Source organism: Heterocephalus glaber, unplaced genomic scaffold (assembly GCF_053883595.1).
Source record: "Heterocephalus glaber isolate CG9 unplaced genomic scaffold, H.glaber_assembly_v1.0 deba00001687, whole genome shotgun sequence".
Taxonomy (NCBI): Eukaryota; Metazoa; Chordata; class Mammalia; order Rodentia; family Bathyergidae; genus Heterocephalus; species Heterocephalus glaber.
Window position 1 is genome coordinate 7,113,117 of NW_028258412.1, and position 17,319 is coordinate 7,130,435.

Here is a 17,319-nt window from a genome sequence, read left to right on the forward strand (position 1 = left end):
GTACATGGAACTTTCTTCAAAATACACCACATATCAGCCAATAAAGCAAGCTTAAGTAAATGTAAAAGAATTGAAATTATACCATGGATACTATCAGGTGAAACTAGAAATCAGTGACAAAAGAAAACACAGAAATTATGCAAATGCATGGATGGGGATCAAACTTGGGACCTTGCTCTTGCGAGGTAGGAAGCTGCACCACTGAACTAAATCCCCAGTCTACAATACCTTCTTTTTTTTTTTTGGTACCAGGGATCGAGCTTGGGTCCTTGCACTTGCACAGCAGGCGACGAAACCACTGAGCTAAATCTGGACGAAATAAGACTGTTTCTAGAACTAAATGATAATGCCAGTACCACATACCAGAACTTATGGGTCACAATGAAAGCAGTCCTAAGGTGGAAGTTTATGGCTGTGAATATGAGTGTTGAGATAGAATCTTGCTGTGTAGTCCAGGCTGTTCTTGAGCTCACTAGCCCATGTTGGCTTTGAATTCTCAATTCTCCTGGTAAGCCTCCTTGATGCCTAGATTACAGGCATTGCCACATCCAACTTTGTTTTTGATAGTGGGCATCCTAATGGGTAATATGTCATTGTGGTTTTGATTTGCATTTCTCTGATGATTAGTGATTTGAATGTCTTTTCATATGCTGGTTGATCATTTATGTATCATCTTTGGAGAAATGTCTGTTAAATCCTTTACCCATTTAAAATCAGTTATTTGTTGAACTGTTGAAATTCTTTATATATTCTGGATGTTAACCTTTTTCAGATAGATGATTAAAAGTAATTTTCTCCTACTTTGTAGGCTTCTTTTTCCCTATGTTGATTGGTCCTTTGAGGCACAAAAGTTTTTGTCTGTTGTACTTCCATTTGTCTGTTTTTCTTTTGTTGCCTCTCTACCTCTCCACTGTCATCTCCCACTGATCTCTTTCTCCACTGTCATACTCTGTGACAACATTCTAGTTGTGGGGAAGAGGGAAAGGGGATGTTACTAGAACCTCTGCAGTAAGTCCTAGTCTCCTGTGAGCCATAACAGCACAAGGTGAATTAGTTTATTAGACAGGAATGAGAAAAAAATGAGACTTTGAGAAGAGGCTGAGCTTTGGGCCTGATCAGTGCTGCTCTGGGTGGCGAACCTTGAGCTTGCCACGTCTTTGTTCAGTACATCAGGAGAAAACAAATGTAACAAATGACTCAGGGCATAGAGTTCAGTACATCAGAGTAACAAATGTAAAAGGTCACTCGGCAGAGAGTTCAGTTCATTGGGAGAGTAACAAACGTAAAAGGTCACTTAGAGGGCTGCAGTGGCAGCGGGGAAAATCCTAGAACAATGAGGAACTATGGAGATGAAGATTTTGTTCCTCCCAGGATGTCTTCAGCTGGTGTAATCTTGTCTTGGAGCATCACAGCATCACTGGACCATTGAGGTCTTAGCTGTGACCGGGGGCCAAAATGGAGTTATGTCTCAATATGCCTTAGCTGGCCTATAAGCAGGAGAACCAGGCCTCATCAAATGATTTTTCCCCAAAATTATGTAGAATTGCTCCCAACATCTAGTGACAATAGACTCCATGTGAGTTCTCATAGGAGAGAGGATAGAACTAGATCCTTAGCTCTCTTTGTTCTTGCATCAGGCAGCTCCAAAACAGATCATCCATAGGTCTGAAGCTGTAGTGGCTTACGCTTTCTTGTCTGCAGATGGTGAGGGGAGGCTGGCTTCAGACAGCAGCAACTGGGACATTCCTCTGCCTCAAAAGAGTGGACCAAACTGGGCCAGATGGCACATACCTGTAATCCCAGCACTCAGGCTGAGGCAAGAGGATGGCAAGTTCAAGCCTAGCCTAGGCAACTTAATGACTTAATGAGACCCTGTCTCAAAATAAAAAAAGGCTTGGGATATATCTCAGTGCAGAGACTCAGGGTTCGATCCCTAGGCCACAAAAATAAAAAAAGGAAGGAAGGAAGGGAGGGAAGGAAGGAAGAAAAGAAAGAAAGAAAGGAAAAGAAGGAGGAGAGAGAGAGAAAGAAAGGAAAAAGATGAAAGGAGGGAGGGAGAGAAAGAAAGAGTGAGAAACTAAAATGCAGGCTAATGAGATATGTCCTCCCACTGTGATGACAGAAAAGCAGGAGGGCAAGTGGGGCCCATAGTACTCCTGCGCAAATAGAGTATGGACCCTCACGTTGACCTACATTCCATTGGCAGAATCAAGGCATAAGTTCCCCATCCCATATCATTTGGAAGGGAAGATACCCACTCCCCACTCTAGGGGCTGATCCTGGAATGTCCAGTGACAGAAAGTATGGATGTGTGATTGTAAATCAGAAAGGGCATTAAGGATTGGGAGAAAATGCTTCTGTCACAGTCACTACCCTCCTTTCTAGTGATCACACCCTCTAGCCTTTTCATCAGTAAAATAAAGGGAATGGGTTAGGTGGTCTCTAGGGTTCCTTTTCTGAAAATTTGATGGGAAACAAGTTGGAAGAAGGGAGAAGAGATATATTAAAGATGATTTGTACTTGATAATAGGCTTGTCACATCAAGGGACTGAGGAGATGTCTATTGGCTTGATGGCTGAGAGATTTGAGTCCAAGAAGGTGAAATCTGGTAGCTGGCAGTGAAAAAATGTGGGATGCTTTTTGTGGGCCACAGGCACTCACTAGCCTTCCTGCCTCTGGGGTCACAGGCCTTTGGAAGTACGTTGGACTTACAGTGACAGCATGCAGGTGCTTATCTCCCTTTCTCCTGCCATTACTAATGGGTTTGGGCCAGTGATGGTAAGAGCCCCCAGGACAGCATGGGAACAGCGATAATGGTGTGTTCTGCTTTCTAGTCTTGGGAAACTTAGAGGCAGACTGAATGGGGATACCACCTTTTGCTGAGTAGTTCACATGTTGTTATAAGAACAGCACTGGGTTGGGCTGAAGATTTAGCTCAGTGGCACCGTGCCTGCCTGGCAAGCTCAAAGTCTTGAGTTTGATTCCTGGTACAAGAAAGAAGGAAAGAGAGAGAGAGAGAGAGAGAGAGAGAGAGAGAGAGAGAGAGAGAGAGAGAGAGAGAGAGAGAGAGAGAAAAGAAAGAAATCCACTGGATTAGGTCCATATTCTCTTGGTAGAATCAAGGTGTAGGTCACCAAGTTGGCAAAAGTCACCAAGCCAAGGTGGATGTTATGGTGCACACCTTCCTTTAACTTTCACTTTTTAGAGAATGAAATTATTTGGCTGAATGCAAATGCAGAAAATTTTCTTCTGAGTCCTGCAGCTCTCCTTAGTTTGAACTTATTTTGTCTGTTGACTTTTTGAGACTTCGCTTTCTAGAAATGAGATCATGGCATTCTTAACCTCTGTGCCCATATCTACCTGAGTGCTTTACACCTGCCCTTGCTGCCTTCTAGACGTTATCCCTGGCTTCAGGCTGCAGTTTGCTGCCTTCTTCCCCTTCACCTCTAGTTTGTACTTCATGGAAATGTGTACTTCAGCACATGTGCAGCTGCTTAAGGGCAGGACCAGTAGCTCATGTGTTGTCTAATTCTTCCCAGGAGGCCTAGCACATGATAAATCAGGGTTCAAAAATTGTTATCTCACCACACACTGCACAGATATGTCATTGGTGCCTGGAAGGCTGATGTAATTTTTCTAGGTCCTTGGATAAGTGGCATGGTGCCATGGCAAAAGAGTCTCTAGGCAGGAAAAGAACCAAGCCAGGAACTAGACAGTAAAAGTCACCAAGCCTAGCTAGTTGCTGTGGTGCACACCTGTAATCCCAGTGATGCAGGAGGCTGAGGCAGGAGGATCCTATGTTCAAGGCCAGTCCAGGCAATTTAGTGATGAGATCTTGTCTCAAAATTTAAAAAGCCTGAGGATATAGCTCATTGGTGTAGTGCCCCTGCATTCAATCCCCAGAACTGCAAATTAGATCAGATTAGAGTAGATTAGATTAAAAAATCACCAACCCAACCATCTCTCTGTTCATTAACTTCTTATAGTACCTCAGACTATTAACCACACCTTTTGGGCAACACTTCTCAGGTATCAGAGCAAACCCCTCTCTTCAGGACATGCAGGTGGTTCCTCAGAAAACTCTGGATGTTGGAAAATTCTTCTGTTGAGCTGAAATGTTTTCTTAGCAACATCTGGCCTTTTTGGAACATTGCTCTGTTCCACATAGCTGGCCTTTTCCCTTTTACATGACTGGATTCTTCCTCTTCAGAGAGGCTGCCTTAGTGTCTCTATGGATTGTCTATTGCTGCATGAGAAAATCACCTCCAAATTTAGAAGCCAAAGACAATAATGAGCATCATCTCACAGTTTCTGTGGATCAGGAATCACAAGTGGGTGGAAAGGCAGGTGCTTCTGTTTCAGAATCTGTTGTGAGGGCTCCAGTCACCGGAAGGCTTGACTAGGGTTGAAGGTTTCGGTTCTTAGGGTGCTCACTCACATGCCTGCCAGAGTGGAGTTGGCAACCGGCAGGAGGTCTCAGTTCCTCATCCTGTAGCCAGAGGGCTATGTGTTAGTCAGATTTCCATCACTGTGGCAAATACCTAAGAAAATCAACTTAAAGGAGGAAAGGTTTATTTTGGCTCTTGGTTTCAGATGTTTCATTCCATGGTTGGCTGGCTCCATTACTTTAGGCATGTGATGAGGCAGAAACTTCATGGCAGAAGGGCGTGGTGGAGGAAATATGCTCACCTCATGCTGGCCAGGAGGCAGAGAGACCAAGAACATGTGCTTCTTTCTTTTTCCTTTGTTCCATCATGGTCTAAACTCTCTTGGATGCTGCTGACTACTGTAAGGGCAGGTCTCTCTTCTCAGTTTGCAGCCCTCATGTCAGTCATCTCTGGGAAAAAACCCTCACAGACACCCAGAAACATGTGTTTTACTAATGTCCTAGGTATTTCTCAATCTAATCAAGTCTATAGTCAAGGTTAACTGTCATAGGCTAATCAAGTGTCCTCACAACATGGCCCCCAGCTTTTCCAAAGGAGAGCAATTTAAGACAGATCCAGGCAGGAACCACCAAGTGCCTACCCTCAAAGTCACACTCAACTTCTACAGTATCTTCCCTGTTACACAGGTGAGCCCTGCTCAAGGTGGGAGGAAGGCTTCAAACCTGTGTGACCTTTACTTTTCCTATCTGTAAACAGCTCTGTTCGGCTGTTTGAAAAAAAACTGGGAAGAAGTACATGGTTGGTAAACTGTTTCATAAGTGAAAGGAATTGCTAGTAATGGAGGCTTGGCTTATGAGAGTACCTCCTGTCTAACTGCCTTATTCCTTCCTGTTTAGCAGTCACCATTCAGGAAAGCACTGCTGGTTTCCCAGGGAATCCAGGTGACATAGTTGAGGCCTCTGTGGAAAGTATCCTGGCTGTGGACTGCTCTTTTGTAGTTCAGAAATCTTACCATGGAGAGACTCTCTCTGCTAACAGGGGTGCTGCCACATTCTGGCCAAATGATGGAGGGAATTCAAAAAGTCACATACTGTTGTTGGGTGGTACAGGGGCCTAGGAGAGTGGCCACCCCATGGAGGCCTGGATGCTGTCATACTTTTAACCCCAATGCCTGGCTGGGCCCATCACAACCCTCACTAAATGCTGTGTTATCTGAATTGAGAATGAATGTGCCTGGTAATTGTGAGACTTGTTTCAAATCCAGACTCAGTTTGGGGAGTCTGCAGTTATGGGATGGGATCACTTTGGTTTTGTAGGTTGCTGTCATATTTTGACAGTTTAGCTGTCCTTTTTGCTTCTGTTGAAGTGTGGTGGGAGTCACTTTTACCTGAGATTATTTCATCTAGTACTGACATCAGTGGCTATAGTATTGGGGCTCATGAAGGAAAGAAGTGAATTCCTGAATAAATTATATGTATCTCCATGAGATCTGTAAAATCATATTGCAATCTGAGCATTTAAATTTGAAATTGACCTTGGTATGTTAAATTTGGAGTTGAGCACTTCCCTGATTGGTCTCCTAATTAATGGCATTTTAGTCTTTTGCTTAGCTTGGCAACTGATTTCTTACTTTGAATTTTCTTTGTTTACTGTAGTATTTTCTTTGGTCTGTTTTCTAGCTGCTGGACTTTTAAGCTTGAGTCCACATGTAGAAGGAAGAATCTAGGTCAGTGATGGCGAACCTTTTAGAGCTTTCAGTGATAACAAACTGCTACAGCACACATGCCATAGGTTCGCCACTGCTGCTAGGTTGTAGGAATGTCCTGTTTTAAGTTGTGGTTGCAATTATAGAGGTTTTATGATGATTTTTTAAAAATCTGTCAAAAAAATCTGCCTAGGTATCCCGAATAGTTCTCTGAAGAAGAATCTATATTTGCAGGCCCATGACTGTGCTCAAAATAGATCTAGCCCTGTGCCCTGGGGATTCTGCTGTCTCCTTGTTTCTCATCATTAGGTACTTAGCACGCAGTCTCATTCCTGGGCTTGGCTCCCTGGGACTCAAGAGGCCTCCTTTTGTCACCAAAGTTGTTCAGCACTGCTGTTTGTCATGCCCACACATGAAAGATTTAAAATATATTACTTTGGAAGTTTGTTTATTTATTTTTTTGACAGGGTCTCGCTATGCAGTTCAGGGTGGCCTTGGACACACTGTGTGGCCCAGGTTGGCCTTGAACTCACAGCAGTGCTCCTGCCTCAGCCTCCTGATTGCTGGGATTACAGGTGTGTGCCATCATATATTATTATAGAGACTTGAAAAATATACAAAAGTGGAGATGTTTCATAATGAGAGGCCTTGACTCATTAGCCAGTGTCAACAGGTCTCAGCTCAGGTGCAATCTGTGACCTCCTCAACCCCTTCACTTAATCTGAAGCAAATTGCAGATCTCTTTAACTCTCACTAAGAAATATATTAGTATGTATCTATTTGAAGCTGGATATGGCGGTACATGCCTGTAATCCCAGCTCTCTGAGGCAGGAGGATCAAAAGTTTGATCTAGCCTGGGAAATTTAATAAGAACTTGTCTCAAAGAATAAAAAGGGCTGGGGATGTAGCTCAGTGCAAAGGTCCTGGGTTTAATCCCCAGTACCAAAAAAAAAAAAGAATTTCCTCATTGATTTATAACTTTTTAAAAGTTTCTAAATAAGGTCCATACACTGCAAGTCATTGATATCTCTCTGCAAATTTGCAAAATAAACTTTTTAATTGGAAGCAATTTCAAACTTATAGGAAAGTTGTAAGACTGCCCAGAGAGGAGCTGCACGGGCATGTGGGCTCCCGCCGGGGGCTGGCCATTCCATCAGTGAGTGTGTGCAAATCCTGGGGAACAGCTGTGTGGCTCAGACTGGCACGGCTGCAGGAGGATCCCAGCTGGGGGTCCACGTGGACACCAGAGGCTTGGGCACAGCCGCCCAAGCCAAAGGCCCACCCAGAAAGGGGCTGCACCGGCACAGGGGCTTTAGCCAGAGGCTCACCATACCATCAGCCACAGCCAGGGACCCTCCTAGAGAAGAGCTGTACAGGCACACAAGCAATACCCAGAGGCTCGCCCCGATACCATTGATAAGTGTGAGGAGACCCTAACCAAAGCTTGTGGTGACAACAGAAACTGGGATGCATAGCCCCCAACCAAAAGCCCTCCCAGACAATAGCTACATAGGGGCCCTAGCAAGAGGCATGTCTAGATATCATCCCCAGTGTGCTCAGGCCCCAGCCAGAAGCCTGCGCAGACAACAGGTTAGCTTAGGGATCTAGAAGGCCACCACTCTGAACCCAGGAATTGGTGTACTGGTGAGCAGTGGAATAAAGGTTGCTAGGTGGCTTGCTGAGAATTCAAGACCACTAGGTGAGCAAAAAGTCACCTCAACAAAGACACAGCAGGCTGCATCTGTTGAAATGAGAAAACACATAAATAAGTCCCAAAACCAGACTTCCAGATCACTTAAAGGAACCCCAAAGGGCAACGAAATGGAACAATCTGATACTCAACCACCTGGACTCCCTGAACTGGCAACTAAAGGGGACCTAGAAAAAATGAAATCAGAAATAATTTTTCAGATAACAGCAGAGATTGTGCCCATAGTGCAAGACATGATTAATAAATCTAGAGCAGACACAGATAAAAAATAGAGGAGCTGAGGAATATGATGGAATTCCAACATAGGAAACAAATGGAATCCATAAAACAGATGCAAACAGATTTGCAGGAGATTAAAAACTCCATTCAAAGTTTGCACAGCAGATTGAGCCAATGTGAGGATACAATTTCAGATATAGAAGATAGGCTTGCAATAGTGACCAGGAAAAGAAAATTTTCTTAAAAATAGTAAGGGACCATGAGAAATCAATAAGCAGATGCTAGATGATGCAAAGAAGAATAACATCAGAGTGATTGGAGTCAAGGAAGAAACAGGAGAGAGTGCAGATGACATAAAAAAAACTGTTCACAGAAGTAATGGCAGAAAACTTCCCAAATAGGGGAAAAGAACTTGACATAGAGATAAGTGAGGCATATAGGACTCCAACTAGCCATGATCAAAAAAAAATTCTACACATAGGCATATAATAGTTAAGATTCCAGAAACCCAACAGAAGAACAAAATTCTACAATCAGGAAAAGCAACAAATCACATACAATGGAAAGCCCATCAGAATCACAGCAGACTTCTCAACACAAATCCACAAGGCAAGAAGAGAGTGGAGTGACGTATTTCAGCCCTCAAGGAAAACAGCCTCCAACCCAGATTGATGTACCCTGCAAAAGCTATCTTTTGAAATTGATGGAGAAATAAGATATGTTCATGACAAAGAGCACCTTAGGAACTTCACGAATACCAAACCAGCACTCCAAAAAATTTTAAACAATATCCTAGGAAAAGACAATGAGGATCATAACCCCAGGAAGCCCTGCAAAATGAATCCATTAGGCATGACAAGAAATTAAATGCAAAGAGGGAGAATTAAACAAAAAGAAAAAGTCATGACAAGGATAAGTCAATACATATCAATTATAACCATGACTTTTTTTTGTTAAATTCTTTTATTGGTACATTTTAGGTACGCAACACAATTACATTTCTCACTGGGAATTGTACCTTTACATAATGCATCTTGGTTCTTATTTTTTCCCCATTCCTAGCCCTCCCTTCACCCCCTCCACCCTTCCCTATTTACAAAGACTTTATTTCCATTTTTTCCATTTCTCAGCATTTTTCCTTTCCCTTCTTTCCTTTCCCCTGCCCCTCCCACTACCCCTACCCCTTTGGACCTTTTCTTCCTATTTTGGAAATTATCAGTTATTCATTCAATCATTGGTACACTTTAGGTATACAATATAATGACATTCATCATTGGAAATTTGCACCTTTACATAATCTCTCGGTTCTTATTTTTCACCCTTGCTCAACCCTCTCTTCAACCCCTTCTTCCTCCCTATTTACAAAGATTTTGTTCCTATTTTTCCATTTTCTTATATTAATCCCATTCCCTTCTATCCTTTCCCCTAGCTTTCCCACTTCCTCCCCCTTTGCCTCTTTTCTTCCTATTTCACATTACCTATTATACATTTTAGTCCTTATTTACACTTTTAGTTTCTCACACCAGAGAAACTATTCGGTATTTATACATGTGTGTCCTATTTATTTCACTTAAGAATATTACCTCAATGTGCTTCCACTTAGCTATAAATGTCTCTAATTTCTCATAGTCAAAAACTGAAATCCTTCACACTAAAATCAGGAACAAGACAAGGATGTCCACTATCACCACTCTTATTCAATGTAGTTTTGGAAACATTAGCCACAGCAATTAGACAAGAGAAAGAAATAAAAGGAATAAAGATAGGGAGTGAAGTCAAATTGTCATTATTTGCAGATGACATGATACTCTATATAGAAGACCCCAAGAACTCCACCAAAAGTCTTCTAGACTTAATAACCAAATTCAGTCAAGTAGCTGGTTACAAGGTCAACACACAAAAATCAATAGCTTTCCTCTACACCAATGACAGACTCACTGAGAGAGAAATAGGGCAAATAATTCCTTTCACAATAGCATCCAAAAAACTGAAATACCTAGGAATCAACCTAACGAAAGAAATCAAAGACCTCTTCTCTGAAACTATGGCACTCTGAAAAGAGAGATTGAAGATGATATCAGAAAATGGACAGACATCCCCTGCTTCTGGGTAGGAAGGATTAATATAGTGAAAATGGCCATACTTCCAAAACTGCTATATAGATTTAATGCAATTCCAATTGAGATCCCAGCAGCATACTTCATGGACCTTGAGAAAACAATCCAAAAATTCATTTAGAACAAGAAGAGACCCAGAATAGCAAAAGCAATTCTAGGTAACAGAGACATGGCAGGGGGTATCACAATCCACAACCTGCAACTATATTACAAAGCTACTGTGATAAAAATAGCATGGTACTGACAGAGAAACAGACCTGAGGACCAGTGGAACAGATTAGAAAATGCAGAAATGCCAGACACACTCAGCCATCTCATCTTTGATAAAGGAGCCAAACACCCTCACTGGAGGAAAGATAGCCTCTTTAATAAATGGTGCTGGAAAAATTTGGCTTCAACTTGCCAAAGATTAAAACTAGACTTATATCTCTCTCCATGCACTAAACTAAAATCGAAGTGGATTAAAGATCTAAATATTAAAATAGAAACTCTGAACCAGTTGGAACAGAGGTTAGGTAGAACTCTTGAAGACATCAGTGTAGGAAAAGATTTTATGAACAGAACCTCAGTTGCCCGTGAACTAGCACAAACAATCAACAAATGGGATCTCTTCTTATTAAAAGGCTTCTGCACAGCAAGAGAAACCACCAGCAGTGTGAAGAGACAACCCACAGTGTGGGAAAAAAACGTTCACCTGCTCTTCCTCAGACAAAGGTCTTCTATCTCGAATCTGTAAAGAACTTAAAAAGATCAGACCTCCCAAATTTAAAGACCCAATCTGAAAATGGGCATCTGAAATGAACAGACATTGCTCAGACAAAGAAGTAGAAATAGCAAATAAATACATGAAAAAGTATTCAACATCACTGGTCATTCGAGAGATGCAAATGAAAACAACGCTGAGATTCCACTTCACTCCAGAAAGAATGACTGCTATCATGAAATCAACCAATAACAAATGCTGGCAGGGCTGTGGGGAAAGAGGAACCCTGCTCCACTGCTGGTGGGAGTGTAGACTGGTGCAACTACTGTGGAAATCAGTATGGAGATACCTCAAAGAACTAGGACTGAAAGTCCCATTTGACCCCACTATTCCACTGCTGGGGATCTTACCCAAAGAATTAAAAGAAACATACCACAGTGATATATGTGCACCCATGTTCATAGCAGCACAGTTTGTGATAGCTAAAACTTGGAAACAGCGCAAATGCCCATCAACTGGAGACTGGATAAAGAAAATGTGGTTTTTAAAATAAAATGGAGTACTACTCAGTCATAAAAAATGAGAAACCATGAATGTTAATGGTCTCAGTTCACCAATCAAAAGAAATAGACTGGCAGAACGGGTCAAGAAGCAAGATCCAACAATATGCTACCTATAAGAAACACACTTAAGTCAAAAAGAAACTCATAGACTGAAAGTTAAAGGGTGGAAAACAATACTCCATGCTACAGGAACCCCCCCAAAAGTAGGAGTAGCTATCCTCTTTGCAGATCCAGTGGATTTCAAACCAACACTGATTAAGAGAGACACAGAAGAATACTACATCCTTGTAAAGGGAACAATCCAAGAGGAAGAGGGAACAATCCAAGAGGAAGAGATAACAATCATTAATATATATCCACTGAACACTAGTGCACCCAACTGTATAAAACAAATACTAGTGGACATGAAAAATAATATAAGCACTAATACAATAGTAGTGGGGGACCTCAATACCCCACTCTCACAAATAGATCAACTGGACCCAAAATAAGCAATGAAATACTAGAACTCAGTCAAACTCTTGAACAAATGAACTTAACAGATGTTTACAGAGTGTTCCACCCCACAAAATCAGAATATACATTCTTTTCAGCTACACATGGGGTGTTGTCTAAAATAGACCACACACTTGCTTGTAGAACATGTTTAAGTGCAAAGGAATTGAATTTATCCCCTATATATTATCAGACCATAGTGCAATGAAATTGGAGATCAATAGCAAAAGAAACTGCAAGAATCTCATAAACACATGGAAACTACACAACACACTTCTGAATAACCAGTGGGTCACAGAGGAAATTAAAGAAGAAATCAGACAGTTCCTGCAACTAAATGACAATGCCAATAAAACATATCGGAATCTATGGGACACAGGGAAAGCAGTGTTATGAGGGAAATTCATAGCAATAAATACTCATATTAGGAAAACAGAGCGAGCCCAATTAAACAACCTGATGCTGAACCTCAAGCTTCTAGAAAAAGAAGAGCAGAACAAACCCAAAGCTCATACAAGGGAGGAAATTATAAAGATCAGGGCAGAAATCAATGCAGTGGATACTGAGAGAACAATACAAAAAATCAACGAAGCCAAGAGTTGGTTCTTCAAAAGAATAAACAAAATTGACAAACCCTTAGCCAGCCTTATCAAAAAAAAGGAAAGAAAAGGCCAAAATCCATGCAATTAGGAATGAAAAGGGTGAAATTACAACAGACTCAGCAGAAATCCAGGGCATCATCAATACCTACTTCAAGAATCTATACTCCAGTAAGATGGAAAATACAGAAAAAATGGAGATTCCTAGATACATGAATTACCAAAGTTGAACGAAGATGACCGAAAAATTCTAAACAACCCAGTATCAATCAATGAAATTGAAAATGTAATTAAAACCTTACCAACTAAGAAAAGCCCGGGCCCTGATGGCTTCACTGCTGAATTCTATAAGACATTTAGAGAGGAACTACTGCCACTACTGTTTTAACTCTTCAATGAAATTGAAAGGGAAGCAATACTCCCAAATTCATTCCTGGAAGCAAGCATCGCCTTGATCCCCAAAGCAGAGAAAGACCCAACCAAAAAAGAGAACTATAGGCCAATCTCACTAATGAACACAGATGCAAAAATCCTTAATAAGATACTGGCAAATAGAATGCAGAAGATTATCAAGAAGATCATACACCCTGACCAAGTGGGCTTCATCCCAGTTATGCAGGGATGGTTCAATATATGTAAATCAATAAATGTAATACACTATATTAATAGAACCAAGGACAAAAACCATATGATTATCTGCATAGATGCAGAAAAAGCATTTCAGAAAATCCAACATGCATTTATGATAAAAACCCTACAAAAAATTGGAATAGATGGTCTCTACCTCAAACTGATAAAAGCCATCTATGAAAAACCAACAGCCAATATCATACTAAATGGTCAAAAACTGAAATCCTTCACACTAAAATCAGGAACAAGACAAGGATGTCCACTATCACCACTCCTGTTCAATATCGTGTTGGAAACATTAGCCATGGCAATTAGACAAGAGAAAGAAATAAAAGGAATAAAGATAGGGAGTGAAGAAGTCAAATTGTCATTATTTGCAGATGACATGATACTGTATATAGAAGACCCTAAGAACGCCACCAAAAGTCTTCTAGACTTAATAACCAAATTCAGTAAAGTAGCTGGATACAAGATCAACACACAAAAATCAATAGCTTTTCTGTGCACAAAAAACAGACTCACTGAGAGAGAAATGGGGCAATCAATTGCCATATTCCTTTCACAGTAGCATCCAAAAAACTGAAATACCTAGGAAGCAACCTAACAAAAGAAATCAAAGACCTCTACTCTGAGAACTATAGCACTCTGAAAAAAGAGATTGAATGCGGATATCAGAAAATGGAAAGACATCCCTTGCTCCTGGGTAGGAAGGATCAACATAGTGAAAATGACCATACTTCCAAAACTGCTATATAGATTCAATGCAATCCCAACTGAAATCCCAGCATCATAATACTTCACAGACCTAGAGAAAACAAGCCAAAAATTCATTTCGAACAAGAAAAGACCTAGAATAGCAAAAGCAGTATTAGGCAATAAAGACAAGGTAGGGGATATCACAATCCCCAACTTGAAACTCTACTACAAAGCTACTGTGATTAAAAACAGCATGGTACTGGCAAAGAAACAGACCTGAGGACCAGTGGAACAGATTAGAAGATGCAGAAACAACTCCAGACACACTCCGCCACCTCCTCTTCAACAAAGGAGCTAAATACCCTCACTGGAGAGAAAAGATAGCCTCTTTAATAAATGATTCTGGTCCTTTTTTGCAATGGGTTTGCCGCGAGAGCACAGGTATAGTGAAAACCACCACTAAATCAAAGCCAACATGGGAAAGGAAAACACTCATATCAATATCATCATCATCGGACACATGGATTCGGGCAAGTCCACCACTACCAGCCATCTGACCTACAAATGTGGTGGCATCGACAAAAGAACCATTGAAAAATTTGAGAAGGAGGCTGCTGATATGGGGAAAGGTTCTTTCAATTACCCCTGGGTCTTGGATAAATTGAAAGCCGATTGTGAGCATGGTATCACCATTGACATCTCCCTGTGGAAATTTGAGACCAGCAAGTATTATGTGACTATAATTGACAGAGACTTTATCAGAAACATGATTACAGGCACATCTCAGGCTGATTGTGCTGTCCTGATTGTTGCTGCTGGTGTTGGTGAATTTGAAGCTGGTATCTCCAAGAATGGGCAGACCCGTGAGCATGCCCTTCTGGCTTGCACGCTGGGTGTGAAACAACTCATTGTTGGTGTTAACAAAATGGATTCCACTGAGCCACCCTACAGCCAGAAGAGATATGAGGAAATTGTTAAGGAAGTCAGCACCTACATTAAGAAAATTAGCTACAACCCTGACACAGTAGCTTTTGTGCCAATTTCTGGTTGGAATGGTGACAACATGCTGGAGCCAAGTGCTAACATGCCTTGGTTCAAGGGATGGAAGGTCACTCGTAAAGATGGCAATGCCAGTGGAACCACACTGCTTGAAGCTTAGGATTGCATCCTGCCACCCACTCTCCCAACTGACAAGCCTTTGCGGCTGCCCCTCCGGGATGTCTACAAAATAGGTGGTATCAGTACAGTCCCTGTGGGCAGAATGGAGACTGGTGTTCTCAAACCTGGCATGGTGGTCACCTTCACACCAGTCAGTGTCACAACTGAAGTAAAGTCTGTTGAAATGCACCATGAGGCTTTGAGTGAAGCTCTTCCTGGTGACAATGTGGGCTTCAATGTCAAGAACGTGTCTGATAAAGATGTTTGTTGTGGCAGTGTTGCTGGTGACAGCAAACGTGACCCACCAATGGAAGCAGCTGGTTTCACTGCTCAGGTGATTATCCTGAACCATCCAGGCCAGACCAGTGCTGGCTATGCTTCTGTACTGGATTGCCATACAGCCCACATCGCTTGCAAGTTTGCTGAGCTGAAAGAAAAGATTGATTGCCAGTCTGGTAAGAAGCTGGAAGATGGCCCCAAATTCTTGAAATCTGGTGATGCTGCCATCGTTGACCTGGTTCCAGGCAACCCCATGTGTGTCGAGACCTTCTCTGACTATCCACCTCTGGGTCATTTTGCTGTTCGTGATATGAGACAGACAGTTGCTATGGGTGTCATCAAAGCAGTGGACAAGAAGGCTGCTGGAGCTGGCAAGGTCACCAAGTCAGCCCAGAAAGCTCAGAAGGCTAAATGAATATTGCCCCTAACACCTGCCACCCCAGTCTTAATCAGTGGTGGAAGACCAGTCTCAGAACTGTTTCTCCCAATTGGCCATTTAAATTTAATAGTAAAAGACTGGTTAATGATAACATCGTAAAACCTTCAGGAGGAAAGGAGAATGTGTTTTGTGGACCATTTGTTTTCTTTTTGTGGTTGGCAATTTTAAGTTATTAGTTTTTAAAAACACTTTTTAATGGAAACAACTTGACCAAGAATGTCACAGAATTTTGAGACCAAAAAAAGAAAAAAAGTGGTGCTGGAAAAATTGGGTTTCAACTTGCCGAAGATTAAAACAAGACCTATATCTCTCACCATGCACTAAACTAAAATCAAAATGGATTAAAGATCGAAATATTAAAACAGAAACACTAAACCAGCTGGAAGAGAGGTAAGGAAGAACTTTTGAAGACATTGGTGTAGAACTCTTGAAGACATTTTATGAACAAAACCTCAGTTGCCCGTGAACTAGCACAAACAATCAACAAGTGGGATCTCTTTTTACTAAAAAGCTTCTGCACAGCAAGAGAAACCACCAACAGTATAAAGACACAATTGTGGGAAAAAAAATTTTCACCAGCTGTCTCTCAAAGGTCTACTATCTAGAATCTATAAAGAACTTAAAAAAATTAGACCTCCCAAATTTAAAGACCCAATCCAAAAATGGGCATCTGAAATGGAACAGACATTTCTCAGACAAAGAAGTAGAAATAGCAAATATATGAAAAAATGTTCAACATCACTTGTCATTAGCGAGATGCAAATGAAAACAACATTGAGATTCTACTTCACTCTAGAAAGAATGGCTGCTATCATGAAATCAACCAATAACAAATGTTGACGGGGCTGTGGGGAAAGAGGAACCCTACTCCACTGCTTTTGGGAGTGTAGACTGGTGCAACCACTGTGGAAATCATTATGGAGATATCTCAAAGAACTAGGACTGGAAGTCCCATTTGACCCAGGTATTTCCCTGCTGGTTACCTTCCCCAAAGAATTAAAAGAATCATACCACAGTGATATATGTGCACCTGTGTTCATAGCAGCACAATTTTTGATAGCTAAAACTTGGAAAGAACCCAATTGCCCATCAACTGGAAACTGAATAAAGAAAATGTGGGTTTTTAAAAATAAAATGGAGTACTACTCAGCCATAAATAACGAGAAACTAGAGACATTTATAGCTAAATGGATGCACATCGAGGTGAAACTCTTAAGTGAAATAACTAGGACACGTATGTGTAAATTCCAAATAGTTTCTCTGGGGTGAGGATCTGAAAGTGTAAATAAGGATTAAAAGGTTATAATAGATAGTTTGAAATAGGAAGAAAAGGTGCAAAGGGGAAGGGCAAATGGGAGGGTTAGGGGAAATGGAATTAATATGAGAAAAAGAAAAAATGGAAACAAAGTCTTTGTAGATAGGGAGGGGTGGAGGGGTTGAAGGGAGAGCAGGGGAAGGGGGAAAAATAAGAACCAAGATGGATTATGTAAAGGTGCAGATTTCCAATAAAGAATGTCATTATATTGTATACCTAAAATGTACCAATATAATTAATAAAAAAATAGCACAAAGAATGCTTATGTACCCTATACTCAGAGCCTCCTGTTGCTAATATAC

At 41.3% G+C, this 17,319-nt stretch overlaps 1 protein-coding gene and 1 pseudogene across 4 annotated transcripts in view; both read left to right on the forward strand.

Annotated features, from left to right (window-relative positions):
• Positions 1 to 17,319, forward strand: part of Osbp2 (oxysterol binding protein 2) — a 253,877-nt gene that overhangs the window by 24,445 nt on the left and 212,113 nt on the right. The window lies entirely within an intron of this gene.
• LOC147821959 (elongation factor 1-alpha 1 pseudogene) lies at positions 14,287 to 15,735 on the forward strand (annotated as a pseudogene).